The 22,222-nt window shown below is 38.2% G+C and overlaps 1 non-coding gene across 1 annotated transcript; it reads left to right on the forward strand.

Annotated features, from left to right (window-relative positions):
- The first annotated feature begins 17,675 nt into the window (after nt 1–17,675).
- Nucleotides 17,676–17,782, forward strand: LOC131593787 (small nucleolar RNA R71). Its single transcript, XR_009281168.1, has one exon. It is a non-coding gene; the product is annotated as a small nucleolar RNA R71 (small nucleolar RNA).
- The last annotated feature ends 4,440 nt before the right edge of the window (nt 17,783–22,222 follow it).

Below are 22,222 nucleotides of genomic sequence, written 5' to 3' on the forward strand. Positions count from 1 at the left end.
TATTTACATTATAAGATTGTCATTAGGGTTTTCATCCTCAAAAGTCAATGGACTCTTCCTACACTCACTTTCACTTTCTTTGCCTTTGCCTTTGTCAAACTTTTTCAGGGTTAGCAACAGGATTTTGCCTCCGACTACGAGCCATATCAGATCAAATTAAAAGCTAAGTCCTATTTCATATTTATTTTAAATATTCATTCTATTTTATTTTGTTTCTTCCATCAAACTAGAGTTAGCCTTAATTGTCGTTGAATTAGCCATACACTCACTGTATTTTATTCTTCTGTCAATTCTACGAAGTTCCGAGTCAATGCTCAAGGCAACCTCCGACTATCAACCTTCATCAATCAAAGCTAAGTTCTTTATACAGTTTCCTTTTTCTTTTGTCTTTATATTTTTGATTAGGGTTAACCATACCTGTTACTGAATTAGTAATGCGCTCACCCTTGTTGGTTTCTATTTTTCCAATTTTCAGGTTTGCCAACCGCCAAAGCACGAATAGTTGGTAACCCTAAACTCAATCTTTTTTTTTTATTTTCTATTTAATTATTACTTATGTCAAACCCGCTGAATTCTTATTCCCTTCCCCATATTCTTATGTATCTGCTTCTAGTCTGTATTGATTGGCCTTGAAGGAACTTAAATTGCTTTATACTTTCTGTTGTGGTTAGTAATCTTAGGGAGTGCAAGCCTTGAATCAATTTAGAATAACTAATTACAAGATAAATAATTGAATCTGATCACGTGATTGTTGCACCCACGCACACTTTTTGGGTAACCTCTTTGCTGCCTGTTGCTTGTTGCCTTGTGTTTTTTGCAGAATAGCCATGTCCCTCGAATACGAGGATACCTCAGCCATGTTGCCTCGATTAATCAAAGATCATCAGTCCCTAATGATGCTGCCTTCGATACACTAATATGATCTCGTCCCTCGGAAGTTGCCTACGAAAGGCTGAGGTATCCTCCGGTTGCCTACGAAAGGCTATTCTGATCCTTCCCTCAGACTACCTGCCTCTCTATGGCATGGGACAGTCTTATGGCGAATGATATTGCAACGACCCTTCAATATCCAAATGAAAGGCTTCCTGCCCTCTTACGGCATGGATAGATCCTTTCACCCTGAAAGGCTAAAAGAACTGATTTTCTACCTTATTAAGGTAATTGCCCCTAATTGCCTTTCTCTGGCTAAAAACTTTTTCATATTCTTTCTCATAAACCTTCAAAATGGCTACGCTCATTTACGAGCTAAAGCCCGTATTCACTTCTTCTACATTTCTGAAATCAAAGAGCAAAGCAATTAAGAGCCCATGGAAAACCATGGATGCAAAGGGTGCCTTACACCTTCCCTTTGCATAATTACCCCCCGAACTCAGTTTTTATTTAAAAGGTTTTTCCTGTTCTTTTAGCCTTTCTAATTAATTTGGATAAAATAAAAGTCGGTGGCGACTCTTGCTAAACCGCGACATTTTTTAAAAGTCAGTTCACCGTATTACATAAGCGTAGTCTTTTTGAAAAGATTCTTTGAAAAGAAGTGGGAAAAGATTTTGAATTTTGAATTTGAATTTGAATAGAGAAAGCAATCAGGAGCACCTACCCTAAGTTAGAAAAATTGTTCTTTTAGCTTTTCAGTTTAAAAGGTCTATCCATACCATAGGAGGGTAGGATGTCCTTTCATTGGATGTTAAGGGTCATCGAGAAATTATCGTTCGCCATAAAACTGTCCCTACCATATAGAGGGTGGGTAGTCTTTAGGGAAGGATAGAATAGTCATTTAATCTTTAGGCAACCGGCGATGATACCTTAGCAATGGGACAATCATCTTATTTCGAGGCAACATCGAGGGACTATATCTCATATGATAATAAACTGAGAGTAACATTTGTTTTGCTTAGGTATCCTCGGAATCAAGGGACTTGACTATTTTAGAATCGTAATTAAAGAGACAACAGATAATAAGGCAACAGGCAACAAGGCAACAAAAAGAGGTTACCCTAAAGGTGTGTGGGTGCACAATCAGGTGATTCAATTCAGTTATATTATCTTGTTATTTTTTGTTCTTTTTTGTTCTTTAAGTCTTTCGGGCGAAAGGGTCTATCCATACCATGAGAGGGCAGGAAGTCTTTCAATTAGATGTTGAAGGGTCATCGAAGTCATCGTTCGCCACAAGACTGTCCCTACCATAAAGAGGGTAGGTAGTCTAAGGGAAGGATAGAATAGTCATTAACTTTTTTAGGCATCATGCGAGGATACCTTAGAAATTGGGACAATCATCATGTTTCCGAGGCAACATCGAGGGACTAAATCTCATATGATGATTTTCAATCTTTTAAAGGCAACCTTGCTTTAGGTATCCTCGGAATCGAGGGACATGACTATTTTTCATAAATAGAGGCAACAAGATAATAAGGCAACAAGAAGGCAACAGGCAACGAGAGAGATTACCCTAAAGGTGTGTGTGTGGCACAATTAGGTGATTCAATTCAGATATTTTATCTTGTAAATAATGTTAGCTACATTCGATTAATTATTTTGCACTCCCTAGGATTACTAACCACGCAGTTAAAAAATGCAGAAATTAAAGGAAGAAAAATAAAAGTCCTACGCTATTACAATAAACACCTGTGGGCGGGAAATTAAAGGCGGAAAGTAAAAACCTAAGCTATTACAATAAAACCCTGAGGGTAACAGAAATTAAAGGCAGAAAGGTAGAAAACTTTTTACAAGGCTTTGGGGCAGATACATAATAATAGCAAGCAATAGTAATGCGAATAATAAAATAAACCCAAAATAATAATAAGGCAAAATTAAAATAAAGGCACATGCGACAATCACAGAGTATGGGGTGAGAAGAGAATTGCGTTTGAAGAAATTCAATGTTTAAAAACAATTTGGGGTGTTCATGGTGATAAATCTTAAATCTTACCGGTTAAGAGAAAACCTAAAATTATGATTATAGTTAATTTCAACAAGCCTAAAAATAAAATTGAAGTTAAACATTATAAACCTAAAAATTAAACTAATTAACCTAAATTAAATTATTATCCTAAAAATAAAACCCTAATTATTTACTAACCTAAAACTAAATTAATAAACTTAATTAAATTAAAAAATAAAATTAATTTATTAACTAATTTAATTATTAAATTAAAAAAAATGCTAATTCTATTAATTAAAAACAAATTTTGTTATATTAAAAGAAAGGTTTAAATTTTCCAAAAAGGGTTAATTAAAAAGGTTTAATTAAAAAGAACATATGAAGAAAATAGTTATAAAACAAAAGTAATAAAAGGATTAAAAAACCTGGGCGCTGGATCCTGTGTGTTGCACTTGTGCATTCCCATGCTATGTCTTCAGTCTTGTGGCCGTTCGATCTGGCCTTGATATGATCCAAAGGCAATGATGAGAGGATGCATGATGCACGCGCGTTGGTGATGTTCACTGGATCTGTGAGAAAATAGTTTCATAAAAATATGTGAGAGACTGGGGGTCGAACCCAGGTCTTGTATGCCCCATGAGTAGTCCTTTGCCAGCTACGCTAGCTTCGTTTACTGAAATAAAATCAAAGCGAATTAATTAAATATCAAAATATGTGATGAGTGGAAAGAGTCAAAACGTGAGTCAGCTGGGGCCCACGAGACTAATGGCATGAACCAATAGTGTATGGGGAGAGGATCCAAGAATGTTGACCGGCCAATCATGTACAGGGAGAGAGCTTGGATTTTTTACCGACAAATCATGACGCGCCACGCAACGGTCAGCAATTCAATGGCCACTATTCATCATCTTCTACGCCTGGCGCTGCGGAATTTCTTGCGGAATTTCCCGCCAGTTCGTCTTTCTCCATGGCAACGAAGCTAACACCTGCGGAATCAACATGAAACAAAAAGAAAGTAACTCAGGTCACCTAAATCAAGGGCCACGAGTTCAATGGTGTGGTTTTCATGGCCTAAAAATGCCTGTATCATGGGATACGAGCCTTGATCATGATTGTGCCCTAGTAATGGTGGACTATGATTTAGGCACCAAAGCTTCCATCTAAAGATTCAAATCACCTCTATAACATGTCAGTAACTTAACCACATCATTAGATTTGATTAGCATGCGATAATACATAAAAAACGAAGATCAACCATGGTAAAGCATGAAAATCATAAAGAACAAATTCTGAAAAGCATGGAACATGATTATTGATATACTCTCACCCTTTGTCACCTTAGGAACTGATTAAGATGATTGGAAGGACTCCAGGATGGCTGCAAATAGAAGTTCGAATTTGTAAGCACTTGAAATAATTTTGAGTAAAAGCCCTAGTGTAGTGGCTGCCAATCCTCTCCTATTTTCGTCCTCCTCTTGTGTGAATTGTTTGAGGTATTTATATAGCTTAGAATTAGGGCAAAAGTTTGCTTGAAAAATAAGTTAATTGGTGAGAGAAAATTTTGAAGAGATTTCATTGGTTTTTGCATAAAATCTTTCTCCTTTGGCTCCAATTATATTTTGCATATTTTCTTCCAGCCATTAAATTATATTTACTCAGATTTTGATCAAGGGAAAAAGATTGAATTATTCATTATAATTATTTTATGATTTATTTGATTTTATTTGAATTTAGATGATTAAAATCAAATATAAATGAAATAATATCATAAAATAATAATATTTGAATCATGTACTCCCTTTGGGCTTAGGATTTCGTGGATAGCTCAATAGTTATGGCCCAATACTCAAAAGTTTCAATCTTTGCCAATTAGAGTTTCACATATTTTCCAAATTTTGCCCAATTTGTACCGGTCATAAATCATTCAATACTTATCATATGGAGATGTTATAGGACTTTTTGGAAAGCCCAAGACGTCCTTTACAAGTCACTTTGGAACATAATTTTCATTTGGAGATTTTATCTTGATGATATTGCTCCTGACAAAAAACTGCTTTTTGCGAGCTTCTAGAAGGACCTGTAATGTTTTGGCTCATATCTCTTAGGCAGAAGCATTTCTCGACCTTGGGCCCAACATCAAAGTTGTAGAGAATCTAATTTCCTTGAGATTAAACTTTGGTTGGGGAGTTTATGATAAAGCATGTGGGAGATATGATCAGTCAAAGTTCAGTTGACTTTCTCTTACAAAACCCTAATTTAGCCACTATGAGTTTTGTTGATTTCTGAGCTTTCCTTGATGGACCACGATCAACCCTTGATCAAATGATGAATCTAACATTAAAATGTTTATGTTTACCAAAAATTAGGAGTTTTTACTGTACTTTGACCATAGTTGACTTCTAAGTCAAACTAGTCGATTGTTGACCATTTGAGCTATTGATTGAGCAATCTTAGGAATCAGAGCTTGAAACTTGAGGTGAGGATCCTTTGAATCATATGAGAGGCCATGGATTCCATTTGAGGCATCAGAATCTGATCTTACTTTAAAAAGATCAAAACCCTAGGTTGAGAGTTGTTGTTTAGGAGAGTGCGCATTCAGTCAAGTCTTGAGCCTTTGATATTCAAATGAGCTTGAGTATGAAAATGTGATGGGCAAATTTTGGGGTATGACAACTGCCCCTGTTTGAGGATGTAGATTGACTCGTGTGCCTGTTGAAATCTGAAGGTGGAAGAGGATTGAACACTAGAATACCAAGAAATTTGCCCCAACTGATGTAGGCACCTTTTCTGGAGATGGGCTTAAAGATGCCATCTGGATGTTGACAGAAAGTTATCAGGGATGCCATCAGGATATTGAGAGACTCGATTGAGATGGGCTTAAAGATGCGAACCGGCTTGAGAGACTTGAGAGTCAGAATACATTGTACGTTAGCAATGGGAGAGGATACCTTAGCAATGGGTAATCATCTTATTTCGAGGCAACATCGAGGGACTAGATCTCATATGATAATGAACTGAGAGTAACATTTGTTTTGCTTAGGTATCCTCGGAATTGAGGGACTTGACTATTTTAGAATCGTAATTAAAGAGGCAACAGATAATAAGGCAACAGGCAACAAGGCAACAAAAAGAGGTTACCCTAAAGGTGTGTGGTGATCGCGACTTTAAGTGTCTATTAATCTGATGACTGCAAGTGCACAGTCGTGTCGTGTAGTTTCAAAAGATATCGAATCCACAGGGACTATGAATCGATCTACCGTTATCTAAGGTTACTATGTAAAGCTAAGGCTACTAATATTTTGATTGTTTCTAAGGGGAAGTGATTGTGAATTCTAAGAAATATAATAATAGACGGATATTAGTATGTATTTCGTTTATCTTTAGGCGATCCGAAGGTCCATTGGCTAGTATATTAATTCGATTAAAATCTTTATTAATTCAATTGATTAAAAGTCCTCCTCTCAAACTTTCTCTCTGTTGATTTAGACTACTGTCCTAACTCGTAATGTACGCTTTCGCCATCCCATTAGATTTAGAAAATCTTTTTGGAAACAAGGTAATTAATAAAATGCTTCTTTTATGAAGTTGTTACCTATTTAAATCTCCTAATCTCAAACTTTCGCTCTGTTGACTCGGAACATGCTAATATCCCTAACGTACGCTTTCGCCATCCCGCTCGGGTGTAAAAACATTTTTTAAAAATAAATAAGTTCTAATTAGTTTGAATACGCTTTTGCCATCCTTAAAACTAATGTCCTATGTCTACTATCCAGTTAAAGATCTCAAACTTTCGCTCTATTGATTTTAACCTTTGACCGTCTTAAGCCCTCAAACTTTCGCTCTATTGGTTTTAAGACTTACTAATTAAATTAGACATATAAACCAAAAACAAGTGACATTTAATAAAACATAATCAAGCCAATTTATTTCGGATCCCACGGTTAACTTACTTTACATACCGATATCTTAGTTGATTAGCCAGACATATTAATACGGTTAAACATGCATAAATTCATTTGGTTTACAATAAAAGTCATGTTAAATGGCATACAATATATCATGCAATAATAATAATAAATAAAGCGGTAAATGATAAACCTGAAATAAAATAAATCTGAATTGAATTGAATCTTGAAGTATCGAACTTCCACCACAGGTTGCCTGGATCGTTCTTCGGAAATTAATGGGCAGAAATTTAAAACAAGGAATATAAAAAACAAATCCAACGTAAGGTTAGATCTACAAAAGGTTCACAACAATTTCCAGTGTAGAAATTGTTGTGAGAAAAATAAAGCGGTTTAATTGAAAGCAGGAAAGAAAATGATGGTCGCGGAATAATTTCGGCAGCACTTCGTTAGCAGAAAATTGGACACTTTGAACTGAAGTGGCAGCCTCTATTTATAGGCGAGGGACTGCAGTTGGAATGCGTGAAAAGAGGAGCTTCTCTTTACTAGGGCTCGGAGACGTGCGTCTCCACGTTTTGGGGAGATCCTTTGAACGACTTGAGATGTGCGTCTCAAGTGGAGAAAATCCAGGAGCAGTTGGAGACGGGCGTCTCCTCTTGGTGACGTGGTAGAAGAACGTTGGAGACGTGCATCTCCTTCTGCTGGGATGATTTGGGCCACACATAAATGATTCCTTCGTGGGCTGGGCTAGCGCTTTGCACAATTGGGTCCTTTTTTTGCACCCCTTTCTTGCTTCAGCAGCCCTTTTTCATCTTTTACGCACAAATAGCATTGATTTTAGCTCCATTTCTTTCCTTTTCACAAATAGTCTCAATAAGAACGCAATACCTGAAACAAAGCAAATACTCGCATAATATCATAATAAAACAATATAATTAACGGAAAGTGCTATAAATATTTATGGATTTCAGGCTAAATATATGATATAAAATCGTGTTATCAAATTCCCCCAGACTTGAACCTTTGCTTGTCCTCAAGCAAAAGATAGAAAATCGGGGCACAATGAAATGAAATACATTTCCACCACGTCGTTCGGTCATACTCAGCTACAGAGTGTTTTTGTTCGAAAATTATGCGGTAGACCCTAACAATAAACTTACAGTAGCGACACTAGACAACTCCTAGCATGCATACCAATCCGAATCATGCCATTATAGCTTGACCTTGACTCATCATCTTGTTTTACCCTTTTCATTCACGCGCAATCACATTAAGCCCATTATCTTGACACGCACATAGCAGAGTAGCCGGTTAGTGACTATGATCCTTCTTATGGAGTTCTGGCACATTTATGTGGTATACTCCTTAGCGCTCATTTGTAGATTGTGGGGAATCAGACAATAGTCTTTCCTACCAAGTTCAGTACCAAGTAACTTCTGAACCAATCAACAATGAGTTTTTAATTTCTTTGTATTTGAGATTTGTGACCGTTAGGTTAAATGATCTTGTGAGGATCACCTTACTTAGTAGGCACACTTCTATTGGCAGTTAAGCATATATTTATAATTATAAGGATCATACACTTATATTCATCGACTCTCTGTGTAGTTGGTGTCTAAGACGGTGCCGACTGCTAGAATAAACTAATAAGGGTTACTTCAAAAATTAAAGTCGATGGTTTTCGGTATAAAGGGTATTCAAATCAGTTACGCACACTCGGGGGTTTTAGAGTGTCGGGACGATAAGGGTACTGTCTTGAATCTTTATTGTGATTTATATGTGTTAAGTATTTGAGTAGCTTCGTACTTCTCGAACGTGTGGGGTTATGCGTTTATCGTTTTGGAGTATAAAATATTTTGTTATGGCTCAAGAAAATGGAAGAAATTGTAATACCCACGGAAATATACATATAAGACTTAAAATTCCATAAATATGCTTTATTGAATTTGAAAATAAACATTACAAGGAAAGAAAATAAAATAAAATGATACTAAAGCGAGTAATACGACTCCCCCAGACTTAAATGATGCAGTGTCCTCATTGCATAGCTACTACTCCTCATTGTTGCAGTTGCGGGAACTGCTTGCGCTTCTTGTACGAACACGGCGACGTCTATCAGTAGGAGAGCCATTGACACGAATGTTAAGATCATTCAATTGTGTAGCAATTTCGGTGTATTGGCCTTCGTTCCTAATAGCGTAGTCACGGTGCTCTTGTTGCATCTCTCGAATAAGCCTTAGTGTTTCGTTTTGATTTGTCTGCATAGCTTGAAAGAGTTGGTCTTGGCGTTGAATTGCAGCATACATGGCATCGAGAGTAATAGGCGGAGGATTGTTTTGAGGAGGTTGGTTGAAATCAGCTTGTGCTTGGTTGAACTCTTGTTCCATTGCATCCACTGGCTCATTATGATGTTCAGGTTGGTTTTCTTGAGGATTTTCATTAACAAGCCTCCAACGCTGAATATAACTGATGTTGATTTGCTCTGGGCATGGCAGGATGACATTTGGAATTAGAACTTTGTTGACGACCAGAGTGTAGCGGCCATCATGACGGGGTGAAACCAAGTGAGAGTCACGGCAGTAAGTCAGATCGAGGGATTGAGCAGGCATCATGAGATGGGAAAGTGAGATGAGGTCATCAGCTAGACCTAAGGCACCGGCCAAGGTGGTAATAATGCCGCCAAACAGGAAGGGGTTTGTAGCGGGGGCGTTGATGCAGCCTTGGATGTGTTGGAGCATAAATGGTGCGGCATTGAAACGAATATTATTTAGCGCACAGTATAAGAAAAATAGTTCATTTTGGTTTACCTTGTGGTTGTTGGATCTTGCAAAAATAGTGTGACCCAAAACACGTTGAAAATAACGTATAGCGGGATTTTGAATATGAGAAGCATGAAGGGTCCTCCAACTGGTAGGAATTTCGCCAGTGAGATAAAACCAAAATTCAAAAGCTAGTTGCTCCCAAGGGCGACCATTGAGTTCTTGAAAAATTGTGCGGTGAGCATTTGGTGCATTGTTAAAATGCAAATACGTAGCAACTTCTTCTTGATCCAAAATAAAGTCACGGTTAAACATCCGAAATTGGATGCTACCGGTTAAGAGTGGTTGATCAGAAGGAGTGTCGTAGTGGAAAGAGCTTAAGAACTCTAAGACGAGCGGCTCATAAGTGGGTACGGGTTCGGTACAGAGATGATGTAGGCTAGATTTTATGAGCAAACGGGTGACACCATCTATTAGACCCAGAGTTTCTAGACATTCGATGTTCACGAATTTCGTGGGGACAACCGAATGTTCATAGAAAGCGAGGTATTTGGTTCTTTGAGCATTGTCGTTTTCCTCTCGAAAGATAATGTGTTCAAGGTTGGGAGGAGGTCTCTCATGGCGTACACTTCGGATGATTGAACGTGGAAGCATGGTGTGTTTGGAAGGAGATAGTGTGGAGAAATAGAGGAATAGAAAAATGGTATGGAGGTTGTGAAGAAAAAGAGTGGTGGTGGTGAGTTTTTATAGTGAGGTTTGAGAATGGTGGAGTAAATATAGAATTGATGGACATTTATGGTTGTGTTTGAACTTTGAATGGAATGGAGAAATGGGAAATGATGTAGAGTTAAAGAGGTGGTGATAGAGCATGAATGTGGTTTATGGTGTTTAAATGGAAGGAATTATGGGGAGAAGGAAGAATATTGAATGATGAATTTTGAAATTCAAAATTCAAAGAGGGAGTAATTGGTGGTCTGCGTGGTCAAACGAAGCATGCAGCTGCTGCCCTTGGGAGACGCACGTCTCAGGCAGGCAGTCTGCTGGGGGACAGGATATGGAGACGTGCGTCTCCTGTCGGTAACATGCAGATGGGTGGTCCCACAGAGGTGGAGACGTGCGTCTCCTAGCCTAGGGGAGTGGTTTTCACGCATGTACTGGTTTGGACAGGTTCTGACAGGTACAATAAAGTGTGATAAATAGTTCAGAACAGTGTCATATTTTAGTACTATAAACTGCAAAAATAATGGTAAACAAGCTGAATATATTATATGCGTTCAGGAATATATAGCAGTTAATAGCAGCGCATTATAACACAGTAGCAGTAAATGAATATAAATAATGCATTTCAGATTAAAACTGGTACTGAGTGTTGATAGAAACAGAATGTAAAAATGCAGAAAATTAATTTCTAAACTAGGAATTGAAAATTGTTAAAACTAGAAATAAACTCTAATATCCTAAAAGTTAACATCTAGCCACGTCTGTTGTTGTGCACATTTGAATAAATGTGTTTGAAGAATTCGTCGAATTGAGCATTGACGGTGTCGATGAAATTGAAGAAATGCATTTGCAGAGTGTGTAATTCATTGCGCATATGTTGGACTTCGTGTTGCAGTGCATCGATGGCTTGCCCATGCGTGTTCTGATTAGGAGCAGGCTCGATCCTCGGAGGAGCATTTCTTGGGACCACTGATTCAGCGGATGCAACAGGTTGTTGTTGTTCAAGCTCGACGTCAGTCATGTCTTCAGATTGAATTTCTTGTGAACCAGTAGGAGTCTCAGGCTCATACTCAGGAATGGGTTCATCTTCAGGTAGAGGCTCATATTCAGGCACATGATCATCTTCAGGCATAGGTTCGTATTCAGGTTCAAGATAATCTACGGGTATATGTCCATTTTCATAGTATCCAGGAGGAGTGTCAGGTTCAGAATCTTGTTCTGCTACATACATGTCAATATGTCATCATCTAAATGTTCATAAGCTTGTGGTGTTTCTGAAGATGACTCTCTTTCAGGGATTTGATCATAGTAAAGCCAGTTGGCAGGGTTGTGCACACTCGTCCTTGGATTCGGTAAGGTGAACTGATCTAGTACTTTATTATCAATGAGTAAATCAAACTGATCAGGTCCAAGGTTACCAATGATACCTCGATTAAAGCAAAAGCGAATGTTCATAGAGTTGTAGGAACCAAAAGGTGTCAATCTAAGCAGTGGTTGTCTCAGACCTATAGCATCTGCAATCATAGTGACGAATCCTCCGATCAGAATAGGTGAAACTTCGTCTTGCGTGATGCGCTCGAAGTTTGCTAGCATGAATGCTATAGCGTTGAAAGGACGATTTTGAGAGGTGCAGAACATGATGAATAACTCTTCTCTAGTAACTTCAGTGACATTTTCGGGTTTACCGAAGATGTAGTGAGCGATGATCTTATGCAGGTATCTGAAGGCAGGGTTATGAATGTTCTCGGATTGAAACTCGTTCTCTTCAGGGTTATCGTTACTAGTGACCTTACCCCAAAATCTTTCCAACTCCCAGTAGGCAAGACCTTCTTCAGGGACTATGGTGTATGCATCTGATCCATGAGGGATTTCCAACATTTCAGCAAAGTCACAGATGCAAAACTGATATTCTAGTCCAAAGAGTCGAAAGAGGATAACTCCTTTCCTCAATCCTTGTCCACAGTTAGGCAGGTAAGTCAAAGAGCTCAAGAATTCCAGAGTGAGCTTTCGGTAGGTACTAAACTTGTGGAACAGGTGAGAACCGGTCCAACCGATTTGGTTCAGCAAGTGCATGACGCTTTCTGCGATGCCTAATCTTTCCATAGTCGGGTGGTGAGGATAGCGAGTCAAATCCATTTGTCTCTCAGCTAGCTTAGCATATCTCGCTTCTTGTCCTCTACCACGGAATACAACTTCCATATTGTCAACTTCTTGCATCTTGATGAGTTAGTAGTTAAGTAAGGCTATAAGTTGAAAAATATGAAAATTAAGTTAGAACTAGGCTAGTGTTGTTTAAAAAGGAAAAATAAAGAGAAAATTAAAATTAAAGGTGAATCAAATTATAATAATAATTATAATTATAAAAAGGAGAGATTTTTACGATTTAAAAATAGCGGTTATAATTATAGTAATTATTAAAAGATATAGAGAAAAACATAAAAACAAAAATAGGAAATTAAAGTAATTCAAAAAATAGAATAGAATATTTTAAATAAAAAATAAAAAATAAAAATTGTGGGTTGTCTCCCACCAAGCGCTTTGTTTTATGTTGTAAGCTCGACGATTTAAATAAAGATCATTTTTCTGAATGAGCGGGCAGCTCGTCGAGTTTAAAAATCTGAATGTTTTCATTGTGTTCGAGATGATGGTAATACTTAAGACGTTGCCCATTCACGACAAAAGGTCTGACGGTTTCTCCTTTGATTTCTATCGCTCCGCTCGGAAATATGTTAGTAATTTCGAAAGGACCAGACCATCAAGATCGTAACTTTCCAGGAAATAATTTTAGTCTAGAATTAAATAATAGTACTTTATCGCCTATGCTAAATTTTTTCCTAAATATACGCTTGTCGTGCCATTTTTTCGTTCTTTCCTTATAGATTTTGGCGTTTTCGTAAGCGTCTTGTCTAAGTTCGTCTAATTCGTTTATGTCTAGAAGTCGTTTTTCACCAGCAGTAGTGTAATTTAAATTTAAATTCTTAATGGCCCAATAGGCTTTATGTTCTAATTCTACCGGAAGGTGGCATGATTTTCCATAAACGAGTTTGAATGGGGTGGTTCCAATTGGAGTTTTGAAAGCTGTTCTATAAGCCCATAAAGCTTCATTTAACTTGGATGACCAATCCTTTCTAGATATAGCAACAGTTTTCTCCAATATTTGCTTTATTTCTCGGTTAGACACTTCTACTTGTCCGCTTGTTTGTGGATGGTATGGTGTAGCTATTCGATGATTTACTCCATATTTTCGAAGGAGTTTTTCAAGGTTTCTTGAAATGAAATGAGATCCATCATCGCTAATTACCAGTCTTGGTACACCAAACCTAGGAAAGATAACGTTTTTGAAGTGTTTGATCACTACTCGTGTGTCGTTTGAAGGAGAAGCGATAGCTTCTATCCACTTTGAAACGTAATCGACAGCTACAAGTATATATTTATTTCCGAATGATGATGGAAACGGACCCATAAAGTCTATTCCCCAGACGTCAAATATTTCTACTTCTAGGATGCCTTTTTGAGGCATTTCGTCACGTCTCGAGATATTTCCGGTTCGTTGGCATCCATCACAATTTAATACGGCAAAGTAAACGTCTTTCCATAGGTTGGGCCAAAAGAGTCCAGATTGGAGGATTTTGGCGCAGGTTCTAGATGTGCTATGGTGTCCTCCACATGGTGCTGAATGACAATGTGTTATTATACTTCCTATTTCTTCCTCGGGTACACAATGTCTAAAGATTCCATCGGGGCCTCTTTTGAAAAGGAGGGGGTCGTCCCAATAGTAATGTTTTAGGTCATGGAAGAATTTCTTCTTCTGTTGGTGGCTTAGATCAAGAGGAAGTACACCAGCAGCTAGGTAATTTACGAAGTCTGCATACCAAGGTGTGGCAGAGCGGGCTAAAGCTACTTCTACGAAGTTGTTGGATTCAATGGTTGGATGGTATGGTTCTAATTCGTTAGCTTCCAACTGAGCGATGAGTCTTTCATAAGGGAAATCATCATTGATTGGTACTTGTTCGGGTTTTAGATTTTCGAGTCGAGAGAGGTGATCTGCTACGACATTTTCGGTTCCCTTTTTATCTTTAATTTCTAAGTCGAATTCTTGTAATAAAAGGATCCATCTTAACAATCTAGGCTTGGCATCTTTCTTGGTTAAAAGGTACCTAATAGCGGCGTGGTCGGTATATATGATTATTTTAGCTCCTACCAGGTAGGAACGAAATTTATCTAATGCGAATACGACAGCTAATAGTTCCTTTTCTGTCGTGGCGTAGTTCATTTGGGCTTCGTCTAGGGTTCTACTCGCATAGTATATGACATGTAGTTTCTTATCTTTTCTTTGCCCTAGAACAGCTCCTACAGCATAATCGCTTGCGTCGCACATTATTTCGAAAGGTTCACTCCAGTCGGGATGTTGCATAATCGGCGCAGAGATTAATGCTTGTTTAAGTGTTCGGAATGCTTCAGTGCATTTTTCGTCAAAGATGAATTCGGCATCTTTCATCAGTAATTCAGTTAAGGGCTTGGTTATTTTAGAGAAATCCTTAATAAAACGTCGGTAAAAACCAGCGTGTCCTAGAAAACTTCTTATTTCTCTAACTGTTTTGGGAGGTTGAAGGTTTTCGATGATTTCGATTTTTGCTTTATCTACTTCGATCCCCCTATCGGATACGATGTGTCCAAGTACGATTCCTTGTCGAACCATGAAATGGAATTTTTCCCAATTAAGTACTAGGTTAACGCTTACACATCGTTTGAGTACCAATTCAAGGTTTTCTAAGCATGATTCAAAACTTCCTCCACAGACAGAGAAGTCGTCCATAAAGACCTCCATTATTCCATCCAGGAAATCGGCAAATATTGCCATCATGCATCTCTGGAAGGTTGCGGGTGCATTGCAAAGTCCGAAAGGCATTCGTCTATAGGAGAACGTACCATAAAGACAGGTAAACGTGGTCTTTTCTTGGTCGTCAGGGTGAATAGGAATTTGGAAGAATCCGGAGTATCCATCCAGATAACAGAAATGTGAGTGTTTAGCCAGGCGTTCGAGCATTTGATCTATGAATGGTAAAGGGAAGTGATCCTTGCGAGTGGCTTTGTTTAACTTCCTATATTCAATGCATATTCTCCATCCAGTTTGGGTACGTTGTGCTACAGATTCTCCTTTTGCGTTAGTGATTACAGTAACTCCTCCTTTCTTCGGTACGACATGAACAGGACTAACCCATTTACTATCGGATATTGGATATATGATTCCGGCTTCTAACAGTTTTTGGATTTCCTTTTTAACCACATCGCTCATAATGGGGTTTATTCGTCTTTGATGCTCCCTAGAGGTTTTGCAATCTTCTTCGAGCATAATGCGATGCATACAGAGGGAAGGACTTATTCCTTTCAGATCTGATATGTTATATCCTAGAGCGGTTGGGTATTTTCTTAGGACAGTGAGTAGTTTTTCAGTCTCGGTTTGTCCTAAATCGGCGTTAACTATGACGGGTCGGTTAAGTTCTTCGTCTAGGAATTCGTACCTAAGGTCAGTAGGTAGTGTTTTAAGTTCTATAGCAGGTTTCTTAGGTCCAGGTATAGGATCAGGAGTTAATTCTAAACATTCACTCAGGTGGTTATCTTGATATTCCCCACGCCAGTTGTCATCTTCAAAAATAGGCGGTATAGGAATTCTTAGGATCTCGGTTTCCTTATGTGGCTCAGATTTTATTTCATCTACACACTCGTCGATTATGTCGGCAGAGTAGCATGTGTCAATTATAGAAGGTGCCTTTAGGAATTGAGAGAGAATGAATTCAATTTTCTCTTCTCCGACTTCGAAGGTAAGCTTTCCTCGTTTAACGTCTATAATTGCACCAGCGGTTGCTAAGAATGGTCTTCCTAATATGATCGGGATGTTAGAATCTTCTTGGATATCCATTATGATGAAGTCGGTTGGGATGTAGAATTGACCTACACGCACAGGGATATTTTCTAACATTCCTACAGGGTATTTAACTGAACGGTCAGCTAGTTGAAGAGACATTCTCGTTGCCTTAAGCTCACCCAGATTTAGTTTCTTACAGGTTGAAAGAGGCATCAAACTAACACTAGCTCCTAAGTCGCACAAGGCTTTTTCTATAATAGTCATTCCTTATTACGCAGGGTATGGAAAAGCTACCAGGATCTTTTAGTTTGGGAGGCATGTTATTTTGGATGATAGCGCTACATTCAGCGGTAAGTGTTACAGTTTCGTTATCCTCGAGTTTCTTTTTGTTTGATAGAATTTCTTTCAAGAATTTAGCATACGAAGGCATCTGAGTTATAGCTTCTGTGAAAGTTATGGTTATGTTTAATTGTTTCAGAAGTTCTACAACTTTTTTAAATTGCGCTTCGGTTTTGGATTTAGCTAACCTCTGAGGGTAAGGAATTGGTGGCTTATAAGGTGGTGGTGGAACGTAAGGTTTTTCTTTTTCAGGTTCCACTTCGGTGATGTTCTCATTGGGCTTAGCAGTTTGGTCATCAGTTGATGTTTTTTTGGTTTCCTTTGGCTCTTGTTGTGACATGGGTGCGTTTTGAGTTCTAGGATCGATAGGTCCATCGTAGTTCGTTCCACTTCGTAGTGTTATCGCGTTCGCATGTCCTTTAGGATTAGGTTGTGGTTGAGCAGGAAACGTGCCAGCAGGGGCAGCAGTAGGTTCTTGTTGTTGAGCTACTTGTGAAATTTGAGTTTCTAACATTTTGTTATGTGTAGCTAAAGCATCTACTTTGTTTGATAATTGTTTTAGTTGCTCACTATTGTGGATGTTTTGATTTAGGAAGTCCTTGTTGGTTTGTTGTTGGGAAGCTATAAAGTTTTCCATCATGATTTCTAGGTTCGACTTCCTAGGGGCGTTTTGAGCAGCTACAGGCGCTTTTTGATAGCCAGGTGGGACAGCAGGTGCTTGTCTAGGCGCGTACAACGCATTGTTGTTCTTATACGAAATGTTTGGGTGGTTCTTCCATCCAGGGTTGTATGTGTTAGAATAAGGGTTTCCTTGAGCATAGTTTACTTGATCAGATGGGATACCAATCAAGAGTTGACATTCGGCAACTGCGTGTCCAGTTAATCCACAAATTTCGCAGTTAGGTGCTACGGCAGCCGCGGTGGCTGAAGGAGTGATGGTTAAGTTTTTGATCTTTTGAGTTAAAGCGTCTACTTTAGCGTTAACACGGTCTATACCACTTACTTCGTACATTCCTCCTTTGATTTGGGTTTTCTCTAGAGCGGCTCGTTCTCCACCCCATCGATAATGGTTTTGTGCCATGTTCTCTATGAGGTTGTATGCTTCATCATGGGGTTTGTCCATTAATGCTCCGCCAGCAGCGACATCTATAGTCATTTTAGTGTTATAAAGTAGACCACCATAGAAAGTATGGATGATCAGCCATGGTTCGAGTCCATGATGAGAGCATAGTCTAAGCATGTCCTTGTATCGTTCCCAAGCTTCGAAGAGTGATTCGTTATCTTTTTGGGTAAATCTGTTGATTTGACCTCTTAGCATAGCGGTTTTGCTAGGCGGAAAATATCTAGCTAAGAATACTCTCTTCAATTCGTCCCATGTAGTTATGGAATTAGAAGGTAGGGATTGAAGCCATGCTCTAGCTCTATCTCTCAAGGAGAAAGGGAAGAGACGTAATCGAATAGCTTCGGAACTAACGTTGTTAGCTTTGACAGTGTCGGCATATTGGACGAACATGGATAAATGGAGGTTGGGATCGTCTGCAGGGCTTCCAGAGAATTGGTTCTGTTGAACAGCTTGTACCAACGAAGGTTTCAGTTCGAAATTGTTCGCCTCAATCACAGGTGGTGCGATGCTTGAGTGCGGTTCAGCGCGTGAAGGAGCGGCATAGTCTCTAAGAGGACGAATAGCAGCCATCTCTAACTTCGGGGTAATTTGATTGATTTGATCGGTAAAGATCAATTCTTGATTAATCGGAATTGGTGTTACTTCGGGAAGATTGCGAGCTCGACGTTTGACGTTAATAAAACGTTCGATCTCGTTAATTCGTTGTATTAAATCTCCTCCTTGTGAACGAGTATTTGGCATACAATTGTTCAAAAAGAAAGGAAAGAATTGCCCTAGTCTCTACGGTGTAACAGTGAGTTACGATATCGACTTAAATAGTCCCCGGCAACGGCGCCAAAAAACTTGATCGCGACTTTACGTGTCTATTAATCTGATGACTGCAAGTGCACAGTCATGTCGTGTAGTTTTAAAAGATATCGAATCCACAGGGACTATGAATCGATCTACCGTTATCTAAGGTTACTATGTAAAGCTAAGGCTACTAATATTTTGATTGTTTCTAAGGGGAAGTGATTGTGAATTCTAAGAAATATAATAATAGACGGATATCAGTATGTATTTCGTTTAACTTTAGGCGATTCGAAGGTCCATTGGCTAGTATATTAATTCGATTAAAATCTTTATTAATTCAATTGATTAAAAGTCCTCCTCTCAAACTTTCGCTCTGTTGATTTAGACTACTGTCCTAACTCGTAATGTACGCTTTCGCCATCCCATTAGATTTAGAAAAGCTTTTTGGAAACAACGTAATTAATAAAATGCTTGTTTTATGAAGTTGTTACCTATTTAAATCTCCTAATCTCAAACTTTCGCTCTGTTGACTCAGAACATGCTAATATCCCTAACGTACGCTTTCGCCATCCCGCTCAGGTGTAAAAATATTTTTTGAAAATAAATAAGTTCTAATTAGTTTTAATACGCTTTTGCCATCCTTAAAACTAATGTCCTATGTCTACTATCCAGTTAAAGATCTCAAACATTCGCTCTATTGATTTTAACCTTTGACCGTCTTAAGCCCTCAAACTTTCGCTCTATTGGTTTTAAGACTTACTAATTAAATTAGACATATAAACAAAAAACAAGTGACATTTAATAAAACATAATCAAGCCAATTTATTTCGGATCCCACGGTTAACTTACTTTACATGCAGATATCTTAGTTGATTAGCCAGACATATTAATACGGTTAAACATGCATAAATTCATTTGGTTTATAATAAGAGGCATGTTAAATGGCATACAATATATCATGCAATAATAATAAATAAAGCGGTAAATGATAAACCTGAAATAAATAAATCTGAATTGAATTGAATCTTGAAGTATCGAACTTCCACCACAGGTTGGCTGGATCGTTCTTCGGAAATTAATGGGCAGAAATTTAAAACAAGGAGTATAAAAAATAAATCCAACGTAAGGTTAGATCTACAAAAGGTTCACAACAATTTCCGGTGTAGAAATTGTTGTGAGAAAAATAAAGCGGTTTAATTGAAAGCAGGAAAGAAAATGATGGTCGCGGAATAATTTCGGCAGCACTTCATTAGCAGAAAATCGGACACTTTGAACTGAAGTGGCAGCCTCTATTTATAGGCGAGGGACTGCAGTTGGAATGCGTGAAAAGAGGAGCTTCTCTTGACTGGGGCTCGGAGACGTGCGTCTCCACTTTTTGGGGAGATCCTTTGAACGACTTGAGACGTGCGTCTCAAGTGGAGAAAATCCAGGAGCAGTTGGAGACGGGCGTCTCCTCTTGGTGACGTGGCAGAAGAACGTTGGAGACGTGCGTCTCCTTCTGCTGGGATGATTTGGGCCACGCACAAATGATTCCTTCGTGGGCTGGGCTAGCGCTTTGCACAATTGGGTCCTTTTTTTGCACCCCATTCTTGCTTCAGCACCCCTTTTTCATCTTTTAGGCACAAATAGCATTGATTTTAGCTCCATTTCCTTCCTTTTCACAAATAGTCTCAATAAGAACGCAATACCTGAAACAAAGCAAATACTCGCATAATATCATAATAAAACAATATAATTAACGGAAAATGCTATAAATATTTATGGATTTCAGGCTAAATATATGATATAAAATCGTGTTATCAAATTCCCCCAGACTTGAACCTTTGCTTGTCCTCAAGCAAAAGATAGAAAATCGGGGCACAATGAAATGAAATACATTTCCACCACGTCGTTCGGTCATACTCAGCTACAGAGTGTTTTTTTTCGAAATTATGCGGTAGACCCTAACAATAAACTTACAGTAGCGACACTAGACAACAACAAAAAAAACTAAAATACTAATCCTAAAAAAACTTAAATTTATTAAATTATTTAACCTAAAAAAACTAAAGTTATTAAACTTATTTAATTAAAATACTAATCCTAATTATGAAATTCTCAAGTATTAAATGACAACAACAAAAAATAACACACAAATAAAACAAAAGCTGAGAGAAAAAAACCTGGGGGCGCAACATCCAGTGTGTGTACATCTTGGAGGTCTATGGTAGTATGCAAGCTCTGGGGCGTTGGATTTGAAATGGGAATGATCTGATGGCTGATACGTGTGGACGCCTTTTAAGCTTCAATGGTCCATCAGCGCCGAATCCAAATCTGGGAACACACAAAGAAAAAGAATCTAAAATCAGTGCAAGGGGAAGGGATCGAACCCATGCCCTTGCGTTAGTGAAACTTTGGACGCAATCTCTTCCCACTGTGCCATTCTGTTTTCGGTGTTAATATCATCATCGTTAAATAATAAATAAGAAAATAAAAATCTGATGACTAATTCAAAAAAGTGAGTCAAGATGGCTTCCCCGTTTGTTGACCGACGGATCAAACTGTACCAATGTGCCACGCATACATTTTGAATTCAAAATAGACCAATCGGGTTACTTTCTTTGGACACGTCGACGATCAAAGCGTCAGTATTCCCTAGACCCATCGGAGACGGTGGAAACCACCATCTTCTCCGGCGACCTTAAACTCAGTCGCGTCCAAAACTCAAGATCTGGAAAACGAGAAGACCTCTGTCTGACTAATTCGAACCTTACGAGTTCGATGGCGTGGTCCTTTTTACCTGAAAACGCCTGCAGAACACAACACGAGCAGGCTAGAGCTTGGAGCTCCAACAATGGCACCTGCGTGTTTCTGTGCTAAAGATCACCGTTTAGGTGTCAAACATGTTCTAATGACGATCATTAAGAGTGATAAACGAGTCAAATCTATCCATAATTCGTGTATTGAAAAAAAAGTAAAACTAAAAGTAATGAACAAACGACAATACGAGGGATGATGGCTGGGTGCAATTCAGGCTGGCTCCTTGACTAGGTATGGATCCCACGACCTCCAGGAAGATATCTGGAAGCTTGCAATGGTCTGAAACTTCTTGTATCCTCTTCTTTAATCATGCCCTAGTTTTGAATTTTTCTTGAAAAGCATGGTTATGGCTGCAAGTCCTCTCCCCTTGTATGTGAGAATAATAAGAATATATAGGCCTTGAATTAGGTTTCAAACATGAATAAAAAGATCCCTTAATTGGTGAAAAAATATTGAAAAATATTTGATTCCATATTGCACTAAACATTTCTATTTTTGACACTTCTATTATTTTGTGCATATCTTCCTTTAATCATGGCCCTTAGATCAGATTTAATCAAAGGAGAGAAAAAAATTGATTTATTACTCATATTATTTTTTGATGATTTATTCAATTTTATTTGAAATTAAATGATTAAAATCAAATATAAACAAAATAATATCATGAAAATAATAATATTTGGTCAATGGACTCCCTTTGGACTTAAGATTTCGTGGATAGCTCAAATCTATAGGCCCATCATTCAAAAGTTTGGAATTTTGCCAATTAGGGTTTCACATTCTTCTTGGATTTTAGTCAACTTCCGAACCTCATATCTTCCTCAATTTTTATGGTATGAAGATGTTCTAGGACTTTTTGGAAAGCTCAAGATGTCCTCTACAATCCACTTTGGAAGCTTTTTTGTATTTGGAGATTTTATCTTGATGATATGGCTCCTGACAGAAAACTTCTTTTTGCGAGCTTCAAAAAGGACCTATAATGTTTTGGCTCATATCTCCCAAATGAAGCATTTTTGGATTTGGCATGTGAGAGGAAAAGTTGTA

This window comes from Vicia villosa, linkage group LG3 (assembly GCF_029867415.1).
Source record: "Vicia villosa cultivar HV-30 ecotype Madison, WI linkage group LG3, Vvil1.0, whole genome shotgun sequence".
Classification (NCBI taxonomy): Eukaryota; Viridiplantae; Streptophyta; class Magnoliopsida; order Fabales; family Fabaceae; genus Vicia; species Vicia villosa.